The following is an 11,972-nucleotide window of genomic DNA, read 5'->3' as shown; positions in this document are numbered from 1 at the left end:
AACATCGCAATGTGGTAATGAAATTGTACATTAATATGAAACTGTTTAACGTTTTAATTTTTTGTTTTAATAAATACGGCCGGGAGGGTCACTCCCTCCCTCTTCCAAAAACTTCAAGAACTGTTTCCGGTTTTTCTCCTTTGGGGATTGTGTTGAGAGGGGGTGGCGGGTATCTCAGCCATATTGTTATTCGCAAGTAAAAAGCAAAATTCTCGGGGCTTCTGGGGCATCATCAATAATTTAAACAACGGTGAAGCAATGTCACGGGACCCCGGAATTGGTGACGGCAGATGGGAAGATCATGTAAGGAACCTTGACTTAAGAAGGGTACCCAATCCAACTAATAAGACTCAAGGCTTAAAAAAAGGAATGGAACCTGGCAACCCAGTAGGATCTTTGGATAGGGTTACAATCCCTACCAATTTAGACAGGGAAAAATGGGCGAATGACCAGTTAACAACAATTTCCTGCAAAAGTGTAAAAAAGTTTATACAAAAGCTCAAACCCGAGGGTGCAGCAGGACCAAACGGTCTTCCCACTGCCGTATTTAAATACAACGAGGATTTTTGGGCTAAACATCTAACAGCTTTGTTTAACCAAGTCTTCACCTGAAATCATATGCCAACATCATGGAAAGGAAACATCATTCACCCGATTTATAAAAAGGGTGACAGAAGACGCCTGGGGAACTACAGGCTGATCTCTTTAATAGACGTGGAAGCAAAACTTTACGCCTCATGTCTTTTGGAGCAGATCCAAAAATGGGTGGAAAACAACAACCTAATCCTGAGTTTTCAAATTGGTTTCAGACAGCGGATGGGGACAACAACAAACCTGACTACCCTTGCTCTGTTAATGGAGAGAGCCAAAATAAAGAACCAACGGCTATATGGGTGTTTTGTGGATATAGGAGCAGCATTCGATCGAGTGAGCAGGTCGAGACTTTGGGGAAAGCTCAACGAGTGGGGGCTGCCAAATAATCTACTAAACGCAGTTATGCTTCTATATACAGACACATGGGCAAGAGTAAAACAAGGCCAAGGATCAAGTTTAACACCCAAAATAGAAACCCAGGATGGCCTAAAACAGGGCTGTGTCCTGGCCACGTGCCTATTTAATCTCTACCTCGCAGACTTAGGCAGAAACCTAGGTCTAATCGAAAGTCACGCACCTAAACTCGGCAACGTTCTAATTCCAATTCTCCAGTTTGCCGATGACATTGTCCTTTTAAGCAAGACTCCAATAGGCCTGCAACGTTTAATAAACATGTAACAATCCTACTTAGATCAGGAGAGCCTGGAATTAAACAGGGAAAAAACAAATGTAGTGCGACTAATGGAGCACAAGAACATCAAATTTAAATGGACAATTGACAACTTAGCGTTAAAAGAACAGAAATCCTATCGGTATTTAGGCGTGACTCTCGGGCAAGGTAATTCAAAGAAAGAACACACACTGCCAATAAAAGCAAAGGCACAAATGCTAATTTATGCTTACAGGCAACTTCAATTAAAAATGGACGGCCCAAACCACACTCACCTCCTAAAAGTAATGGCCCCACAGATTCTACCAACACTGTCATACAGACTAGTAACATGGCTTGGTGGTGAGGCCAAATTACTAAATAACATACAAAACAAAATATATAAAGCAGTATTCAAACTACCGAAATCAGCATCTGCGGCTCAAGTCCGTCTTGAATTCGGACTACAAAATCAAATATTTCGGTCCATGACAAGGTTTGTAAAACTATGTCACAAACTTCGCTCAGCCCAACCAGAGTCAATGAGTTACACCTGTTAGAAATAAATAAATACTGATGTCATTGAGCCTTCGAGAAACTCGTGGGTAACCTACCTGAGAACCTGCATGTCTGAACTGGAATTATCAGAAGTATTGAACAAAAAAATAGACCAAGCATACTTTAGTGAAACAGCCAATATAGCAGCAAAAAGAAAATCACTTCTAGAGGACAAAAAAATACTGTCCAATCGACGCCATGCCTGGACTGTAATCTCCTCCTACACCCAACAAAAAACGCAGGTTTATTTGGCCACCCACTTTAGCCTATACATAAAAAAATTTATATAGATTATCGAATGGGTCTTCATTATTCCAAGGACCTGAGATCGTCCTGGAAACACCAAGAAGAAAGCCCGCAATGCAAACTGTGCGGATACTATAACGAAGCCCTAACTCATTTGTTTTGTGTGTGCCCAGCTCTCATGGCACTAAGAAGACGGTACTTACGGGACATCTTGATCCAACTGAACATAAAAACATGCTGGCAGGCGGTAATAAGCTGGCTGGGAGGTCCCTCTTCAATCCTGGCCTGTCGGGGTCTCAAATTCATGATTGAAGTAAGAAAACAGCCCCAGGATAATCGATGAAAACAAAAACCACGGCTGTACACCCACTAACGTGACCTCTACTCCCATATTTGCTCGTCTAAGACTAATAAAATTAAAAGACTAGCTCATGAGGGAAACTGAGAAAATGTTTTTAAATTTTTTTTATGAAGTTTATTAACGATTGCATGCTTTTGTAACATGTGAACTCTTCTTTTTTATATTGTAATGATTTTTGCTAATCAAACAATAAAATATTTGACATTGACATTGACTGCCACATTGGCTGAGCATTTTGTGGAGCTTAATCATAAGGAGAATGACCTACGATGGCAAATCATTGCTGTGGTGAAGCAACTAGACAGAGGCAGACACATTTCATCCACACTGAACAAGGAGAAATTGAAATGGATTTTACGCGCAGACAGCCCACACAGCGTACTGAACAAAATGGAGGGATGAACATCCCTGCTGTAAGCCACATTTATTTCCACGGTTGCATTCATCAGAAATAGACGTGATTAACTATGGACTATATTAGGTAATGGATTAGCCTCGATCCCAATCTAGCAGTACTCCAAACTCAGATCAAGAACCAGTTGGACCCCCCTCAAGTTTCGTTACACCACTGGTCGACAGTCTTTTCCCAAGTCAAAGGAGGTGCTATGTGCAATGACATCATGTCAGTGCTACAGCAATAAATAAAACTTAGTATAGTAGAATATTGTGGTAGAGAATTTGCTGTGTCTGTAAAAAAATCCTAAAAGTGACCAAATATGAGAACACCAATTTCTTTATTTTTTATTTTCAAATTAATGGGCAGACGGCAAGGTTGTTTACATTTTGTAAAAATATGTCTTTTGTCTCCAGGTATTTATTTATTTATTTTATTTATTTATTTATTTTGTATAGCGCAAACAGCTACCCAACAAAGGGTTTCCCGGCGCTGTGATTCAGTAGTAGTAGATCGGACAACTGACTTAGATGTTGAATAGCCAGGTTTTTAAGGCCTTTCTGAATTTAATATAGCTCACCTCTGTGCAAAACCTCTGTGCGCAAAGCTTGTGGCATAGTGTTCCACAATGAGGGTCCAAGGTAGGCGAAGGATTTGCCGCCCATACGTGACAGTTTTATTTTAGGAACAACAAACTTATTAGCTGTTGCAGATCTCAGAGTTCTAGATGGATGGTAACAATGTACTAGATTTTGTAGATACTTAGGGAATGTATTTGTAGAGATCTTATGCATGAAGCATAAGGACTTGAATTTAATTCTGTTCTCAATCTTTAGCCAGTGCAGCTCACGTATAAATTTGGTGGTGGATGAATGGATAGGAATTTTACCTAGCAGTCTCGCGGCTGCATTCTGCACAATTTGCAGTTTGCGGATTGTGGCTTTGTTGGCCCCCAAATATAGTGCATTTGCGTAATCTAACCTTGATGTTATTAAGGCATTAATGTCAGTTTTTTTTGTATGGTCTGGTAGCATCCAACAAATTTTCTTTAACCACTTCAAGATGACAAAACAAGTGGCCGATGTTTTAACAGCTTGCTGGTGCATACTCAGTGTGTCATTGACAATAAAGCCTAGATTACGGGCCTGAGTAGTCGGAATTGGAGGAGAGCCCATTACAGAAGGCCAGTGCTGAGGTCCCCAGAGTTCTTTATTTTTTCCCAAAATGATTAGTTCGGTTTTTTCACCGTTTAGTTTCAGGATGTTTTTTGCATCCACTCTGCAATTTTCACTAATCCTAGATTTAATGTGGAGGGGTTGTTGTTTCCTGATGATGGAAGGGAAAAGAGAAGCTGAGAATCATCAACGTAGGAAAACATCATTAAACCGGTCTCCTCGACTATTTTTGCAAGCGGGCTCATATAAAGATTAAAAAGTAACGGACTTAAAATTGAGCCTTGTGGAACTCCGTGTTTGAAGGTAAGGGTTTCAGAGCAAGCAGATTGGGAAAAAACTTGAAACGTTCTGTTCTCAAGTAAAGATTTAATCCAATTTAAGGCGGAGCCACAGATGCCAAATGAGTGAAGAGTCTTTATTAGTACCGCATGTGACACAGTGTCAAATGCGGCACTGAGGTCAAGAAGCACCAGTGCCACTGTTTCACCCTTATCTATCATAGCACGGATATTCTCTGTCACACCTAATAGGGTGGTCTCAGTTGAGAAACCAGCCCGAAAGCCAGACTGATGGGGAGGTAGCAGGTCATGTGTGGTTATAAAATCTGTAAGACAGCGATGGACATGTTTCTCCAGAATTTTAGCAAAAATAGGGAGAAGAGAGATTGGCCGGAAGTTAGAAGGCACTTTTGGGTCCGCGTCAGCTTTTTTCAGTAGTGGATGAATCATTGCATGTTTCCAGTCCTGAGGCACATATTCTTCCTGCAAGGAGATGTTTAAAAGATCCGTGATAGTGGATAAGGCTTTCTTACTAAGTAATTTTAAAATGGGACATGGTAAAGGGTCTCTTGGTGAACCAGATTTAATCGTATTTATGAGGTCAGTGACAGTATCAACATTAAGCATAGGCCAATTGTTTAATGAGAAGATGTGAGTTATGAAAACATTGGCATCTAAAGTGTCCTCTTGAATACAAGATCTGTTAGGAGGGGAATTACGAGTATCAATGAGAGCTTCATCGTGTTGATTCTGATCAAGTTCGATGGCCTGGTAAATTTTATCAACTTTATTTACAAAAAAGGTGGCTAGTTGATCGGCTTGTATTTTATTAAGGTCAGGTGGGGTTGGTAGGGTATTTGAGCCAGCCAGCTCTTTAACTGTTTTGAAAAGAGTCTTAGATTGATTTAGGGCTGCCGTGATTTTAGTGCAGACAAATTCGGCTTTGGCTTTACTACACATCTTTTGGTAGTGTGTTAATTGGATTTTATAATCTTTTTTGGTTTCCATAGAATAGGACTTTCTCCACTGACGCTCAACAGTTTTGCATTTGGTCTTTTCTAGCTTTAAAGAGTCGTTATACCAGGGGGCAGGTAAACGTTGATTTTTTCCGTTTAGCTTTGTTTTGGGCAGGCACGAGTCGATGGCTGTCAGAAGCCATGTCTGAATAGAAGCCGAGAGATTTTGCACTCTCGTGTTAGTACACGGTGTCGTGTCTTCTAATAAGGTATTCAGAATGTTGATATCAAGTTTTTTCCATTTCCTAACAGTAGGGGTTTGGACCATCGGGATGTCCTTATTAGGGGGTTGCGTTTGAAATGAGAATTTAATAGGAAAGTGATCTGACCAGGGAATAGGCAGGGCAGGAAAGGTGTCCAAGTTATGAATATTGGAGAAAATCGGATCTAATAGGTGACCTGCGGTATGTGTAGGGCCAGAGTTCTTTAAGCTTAGATTGAGGGACGCAAGGTCGGCAATGAGTTCTGTAGCCTTTATGCAGTGGTCATTGTCTAGATGTAAGTTTAAATCGCCTATGACTGTGAAGTTGGCAGTGTTCATGGCGAGAGAGCCTAGAAGTTCCGATATATTAGTTAGCCAATTTGATGCTGCTCCAGGTGGACGATAAATGAGTGCACCCGAAAAGGTAAAATTGGGAGAAAGTATAATTTTAAAAGTGGCGCCTTCGCACCCAGGATAGGGAAATTTTTTAAACTCACAAGTGTAAATTTTTTTAAAGATCACAGCTATGCCTCGCATATGAATCAGGAAGGGCCATAGCCACATCAGGTCCAGAGCTTGCATGGAGCCATGTTTCAGTAATAAACAGAGCGTCAGGGGCTTCATCTATTAATAAATTGAAAATTTCTATTTTATGTTTGGGTAGGGAGCGACAGTTTAAGCTGAAGAAAGTAAATAGCTTAGAGTCAGAGTTTGAGCATGTCGTTTTTGTTCGATTCTCAAATTGTTTTGTCCCAACAGAGTTTGTTTTCAAAGAGCAACTATGGCAAATGTTGTAATTTCTGTTCAACTCGAATAGACAGCAGTGCGGTTGTTTAGGTATTTTTAAAGCTAGTAGTTGTTCCGAACTGTATTGTATAGAGGAAGTAATGGTAGTATCAATAGTGATAGGGCTGCTGAAACATACCGGTGAAGGAGACAGAGAAATATGAGCCATGGCCGCTGGGCGCGTCCGAGGCGCAGACGGGCTGACTCAGGCGTGACTCCGGCGCTGATGCAGGCGCGTCCACAATTCGCGTCCGCTATCGCAGAGAATTTCCGTTTCCTTAAGTAGGGATGGCTAGAGCGCTGTTGAAGCTCACGCCTCCCACCCAAGATGTTCGCCGTTTCCGAATCTGATGGCAAATAAATCGGTATTCAGCCCGTAAATCGTCTGTTACCGACTATGTGCAGGATCTAATTTTTATAATGCCAGGATTTCCGCTACTGCTGTAAATTATACAAATTTTTAAAATACGCCGTTTAAAAAGCTCACAATCAGCATTTAAACAGAAGCAATAAAGTGCAGTTCAGAGGGCAGTCTACCTCCCGGCTACTCGCCTCAGGAGGGGTCCAATGTTTAAACAAACGAATCTCGCGATGTTCAGCAGAGGGCTCCTTAAGTAGGGATGGCTAGAGCGCTGTTGAAGCTCACGCCTCCCACCCAAGATGTCCGCCGTTTCCGAATCTGATGGCAAATAAATCGGTATTCAGCCCGTAAATCGGCTGTTACGACTATGTGCAGGATCTAATTTTTATAATGCCAGGATTTACGCTAGTGCTGTAAATTATAAAAAAAAAATAAAATACGCTGTTTAAAAAGCTCGCAATCAGCATTTAAACAGAAGCAATAAAGTGCAGTTCAGAGGGCAGTCAACCTCCCGGCTACTCGCCTCAGGAGGGGTCCAATGTTTAAACAAACGAATCTCGCGATGTTCAGCAGAGGGCTCCTTAAGTAGGGATGGCTAGAGCGCTGTTGAAGCTCACGCCTCCCACCCAAGATGTCCGCCGTTTCCGAATCTGATGGCACATAAATCGGTATTCCGCCCGTAAATCGGCTGTTACCGACTATGTGCAGGATCTAATTTTTATAATGCCAGGATTTACGCTAGTGCTGTAAATTATACAAATTTTTAAAATACGCCGTTTAAAAAGCTCGCAATCAGCATTTAAACAGAAGCAATAAAGTGCAGTTCAGAGGGCAGCCTACCTCCCGGCTACTCGCCTCAGGAGGGGTCCAATGTTTAAACAAACGAATCTCGCGATGTTCAGCAGAGGGCTCCTTAAGTAGGGATGGCTAGAGCGCTGTTGAAGGTCACGCCTCCCACCCAAGATGTCCGCCATTTCCGAATCTGATGGCAAAGAAATCGGTATTCAGCCCGTAAATCGGCTGTTACCGACTATGTGCAGGATCTAATTTTTATAATGCCAGGATTTACGCTAGTGCTGTAAATTATACAAATTTTTAAAATACGCCGTTTAAAAAGCTCGCAATCAGCATTTAAACAGAAGCAATAAAGTGCAGTTCAGAGGGCAGTCTACCTCCCGGCTACTCGCCTCAGGAGAGGTCCAATGTTTAAACAAACAAATCTTGCGATGTTCAGCAGAGGGCTCCTTAAGTAGGGATGGCTAGAGCGCTGTTGAAGCTCACGCCTCCCACCCAAGATGTCCGCCATTTCCGAATCTGATGGCAAATAAATCGGTATTCAGCCCGTAAATCGGCTGTTACCGACTATGTGCAGGATCTAATTTTTATAATGCCAGGATTTACGCTAGTGCTGTAAATTATACAAATTTTTAAAATACGCCGTTTAAAAAGCTCGCAATCAGCATTTAAACAGAAGCAATAAAGTGCAGTTCAGAGGGCAGTCTACCTCCCGGCTACTCGCCTCAGGAGGGGTCCAATGTTTAAACAAACGAATCTCCAGGTATCTTACACTTTGTTGTCAATTAATCACCTCAAATGAGTTAATGAGTCTGGGCTTGCACCTGCTGGGACCCCAAGGTGAGTTCCCTGGGTGAGGATCATTCTTTTAAATATTTGGGCTGACAGAGGCACAGAAGCAGAAGAATTCCAGGGCTGCTGTGATCATCAGCTTTGCAGCTAAAATCAGCTGGGCTTCATGTGCACCTCAGCTGTGCCTCATCAGATCCTCAGCTAAAACACAGCTGTGCTTCATCGGGGGCTGAGGCCCAGCAGGTGAATGAGAGCCATCTCTTGAGAGAATGTGTACTAGGCTTCTTGTAAATATGTCTATCTGTCTCTGTCTCTCTCTCTCTGTCTGTCTCTCTCTACACACACACACACACACGCACATACACACACACACACACACATATATATATATATATAGTATAATGGAGTTTTTAATGCAAACAAATGTTTTTTATATGCTTTTTAATAGTATTTTCCCGCAGGGGAATCTTACTGTTATCAATATAATTGCTTTTAATATTTGCATTATAATTATACTACAAATGATCTATTTGTACATATTTTGTATCGCACTTTATATTTGCCTTTTTTGCACAATATGCACTATGTTGCACAAGGAATAATTTATGGATTCTTTTTCTGCTCAGCACATATTCACTTTATTACAAGGTCACATATTGGATTTATCCGAAAGAATAGTTTTCTGACTAGTAACGACAATTATTGCATGTACTATGCAGATTTATCCAGCAATATTTATATATTTCAAGAGTATATAATTTATTTTATATAATTATTTTAAAGCCAGCAATTATTTGCACATATTTAAAATACTAACATGTGTCAAAAGCGTGCTTTATTTAAATGTACAAATGTATGCATTTTCGGCTCTTCAGACGAACAGCCCGTCAAACCTAGTCTTTTTTCAGTGATTATGGACATGTGACCTGCAATGGGGAAAGGGGCGGTCACTAGAGATATATAAAAAATGCAATGGTGATCAACCAAGACTACACATAAACAAGGGCTCCTGTGGCCCAAAACGCGTTGTGTGTGAGGTTGTTTTTTTATTAAATAAAACATCCTGCCTGAAGGCCTGTGGGGTCCGAGTCTCCTGCTTCGCCACCGCCGCCGCTGAGTGGGGTTGGAAGTTGCGGGAGTTGAACGTTGTGGATATATATATATATATATATATATATATATATATATATATATATATATATATATATATATACATATATATATATATATATATATATATATATATATATATATACACACACATTTAAAATAGTTTCAGACTTCGGAGGCGCCTGTGAAAGGAGAGCATACTTTTCAATGTTTTGCAGGACGACCTCTGAAAATCGGGATGTCCAGGGAGAACCGGGTCGTCTGATCACCGTACTGCTACCTTTAGCATTAAAGCAAGTCCTTATCAATTGTCCTCCTTCTACTGTTGTGAGAGGTAGTCTGTCTCGACATTGACCCTTCACCTTCCTCCATTTTCCCAGTTATTTATTTTCTATAGCCACCACTGTGGACACCTGCTGTCTGCTCTTCAACCCAGATGTTGTCTTTGATGTCAAAATGTGGCGAGATAGTGGTACTCATCATGAACAATAGTCTGCCAGGTTTGGTCCTTCTCAGGTTTGTGCATAATCTTATAATAGTACTCTTGCAGTCCTAACCCCCACCTCTTAATTCAAGGAGGCATCTTAGCGTTTGGGTTCCCAAAAATTGTGAGCAACGCCTGGTGGTCCGTGATGACAGTGAATTATTTTCCATAGAGGAATACATGAAAATATTTGCAGGCCCACAATACAGCCAGACTCTCCTTCTCCAGCTGAGAGTAAGCATGTTCTGTTTCCAACAAGCTTTAACGGCGTAGGCCACAATGTGTCTCTGAGCATTCGGATGGCTGCTGTGCTGAACGAGGATTGCTCCTAACCTTACCGGCATCCACCAATATCTCTATATGTAACCTGGGGTCAAAATTGGCCATTTCAATTGCATTCTCAATTGCATGTTTAATGCCATTGAAACTTTGGTCGCATGCCAGAGACCACCGAAATTGTAAATTTCTCTTTGTCAAGTCTCTCAATGGAGCAGTCACTGTAGCAAAGTGGTGGATGGATCTCTAGAAATAACTGGTGATGCCTAGAAAGGATCGTAGCATGGTGTCATCCTGTGGGGTGGGGAGGGTGCGAGTAGATGACAATGCTAGCACCTTATTTGGGTCTGGAGTCATTCCCCCATCAGGGAATATGTGCCCAAAAAACCTTGAGTTTGATTTTGTGAAACTCAGACTTTGCAGCTTTCAGAGTGAGACCTGCAACAGCAAGTAACTGGCACACTTGGGTAAGGGCTTTGTCATGTTCTTTCTGTGTTCTCCCCAAAACCAATATGTCATCACTGTAATTTAAAGCATGTGTAACAAGTTGAATTATTCAGCGAATAATATCTTGAAATATCTCAGCAGCCGAGTATACTACGAAATTCGTCATGCTTGGTTGAAGATGTAATTTTCAGAAGCAACATTGGATCAAAGTTGGGTTTCAACACTTCCTGTACCTTTTGGTACACTTTTGCATCAGTTTGTGATATTTACTTTAACACTTCTTTCACTCCATCACCTGCAAGATTTTTCAAAGATTTGATGTTCTTCTTGTCATCTTCTTCTTCTAGCTTGTCTATAAACGCATCTAATGCTTCAATCCATGCAACCCACCAGGAACCAATGTTGTGTTCTTAGATGTGTTGAAAGGCAGTGGTGGTTACAGGAACATGGCTGGATTGTATGTTGTGTCCCCTTATGCCACTATTGAGAGCATGTGCTGTTCAGACAGCTTTCCACTGTACCTGGCACCTCCTACAACTTCTGCAAACACCCCTTGTGTTTGGAAAGGGGCGACCATTCGGTCCCCCCGAACGTATGGCGGAGTACCACGATCCCCCCGGGAAGCCATCTTGGGCGGGAGGCGAGTCTCGGCTGGTATGCCCGAAGCGGCGTAGCCGGGGCGCGCCTTTTTCCCGCCCTGGAGTGGGCTGGCCTAGACACTGACGCGGCCGGGCCACGCCCTCGGGGCAGGCCGGGGCGGGTTTACGCCCGCCCTGAAGACGGATAAAAGGAGCAACAAGCCAAGGAAGCATCCTCTTGTTCCTGTGGTCTGAAGCTGCACCACCTCGCTGCACGTGAGCTCGAGACGGAACGAAGAGCCAATTTTGAGCGTTGTAATCTTTCTTGTTTGTTTTTCAGATACTCTGTCGGAGAATGCCTAAGAAGGCGGGAAAGCGAATGACTACCGACCAGATGCTGCGTGTTCTCATGAAGGAGGTGACCGACTTAAAGAAGCGAATGGCGGAGAAAGACGAGGAAGGGGGGCCGAAACGTCCTCTGGCAGGAGCAGCTCCAGGAGGAAAAGGCAAGAGGCCCAGAAGGGGAGCAGCTGGGGGAGACGTCCCAGTTCCCTGTACCCCACTCGAAGCACCCACTCCTTTGCCGGAGGAAGGGAATCCGATTCCCGTAGTGGTCACCCCCGTGTCCGGGGAGGATATGCCGCCCGAGCTGGCAGCACAATTAGCAGCGTGGTTGGGTAAAGGTAGCAAGGGTGCCACGGCTGACGACGCGCAGGTGTTGATGAGGCAGCTGCGGGAAACAAGGGAAACGACGAAGGCACCATCGCCATCAGTTCCAGTCGCAGATACAGCTTCCGGTTCAGGTAAGCGGCCATTGCCGATTGCGAGGGATGAGTCGGCACCCTCTCGGAGGGAAAAATTGGGTCAACA

This window comes from Lissotriton vulgaris, chromosome 12 (genome assembly GCF_964263255.1).
Source record: "Lissotriton vulgaris chromosome 12, aLisVul1.2, whole genome shotgun sequence".
Taxonomy (NCBI): domain Eukaryota; kingdom Metazoa; phylum Chordata; class Amphibia; order Caudata; family Salamandridae; genus Lissotriton; species Lissotriton vulgaris.
The sequence above is the reverse complement of the archived record's forward strand: the minus strand, read 5'-3'. Positions refer to the sequence as shown.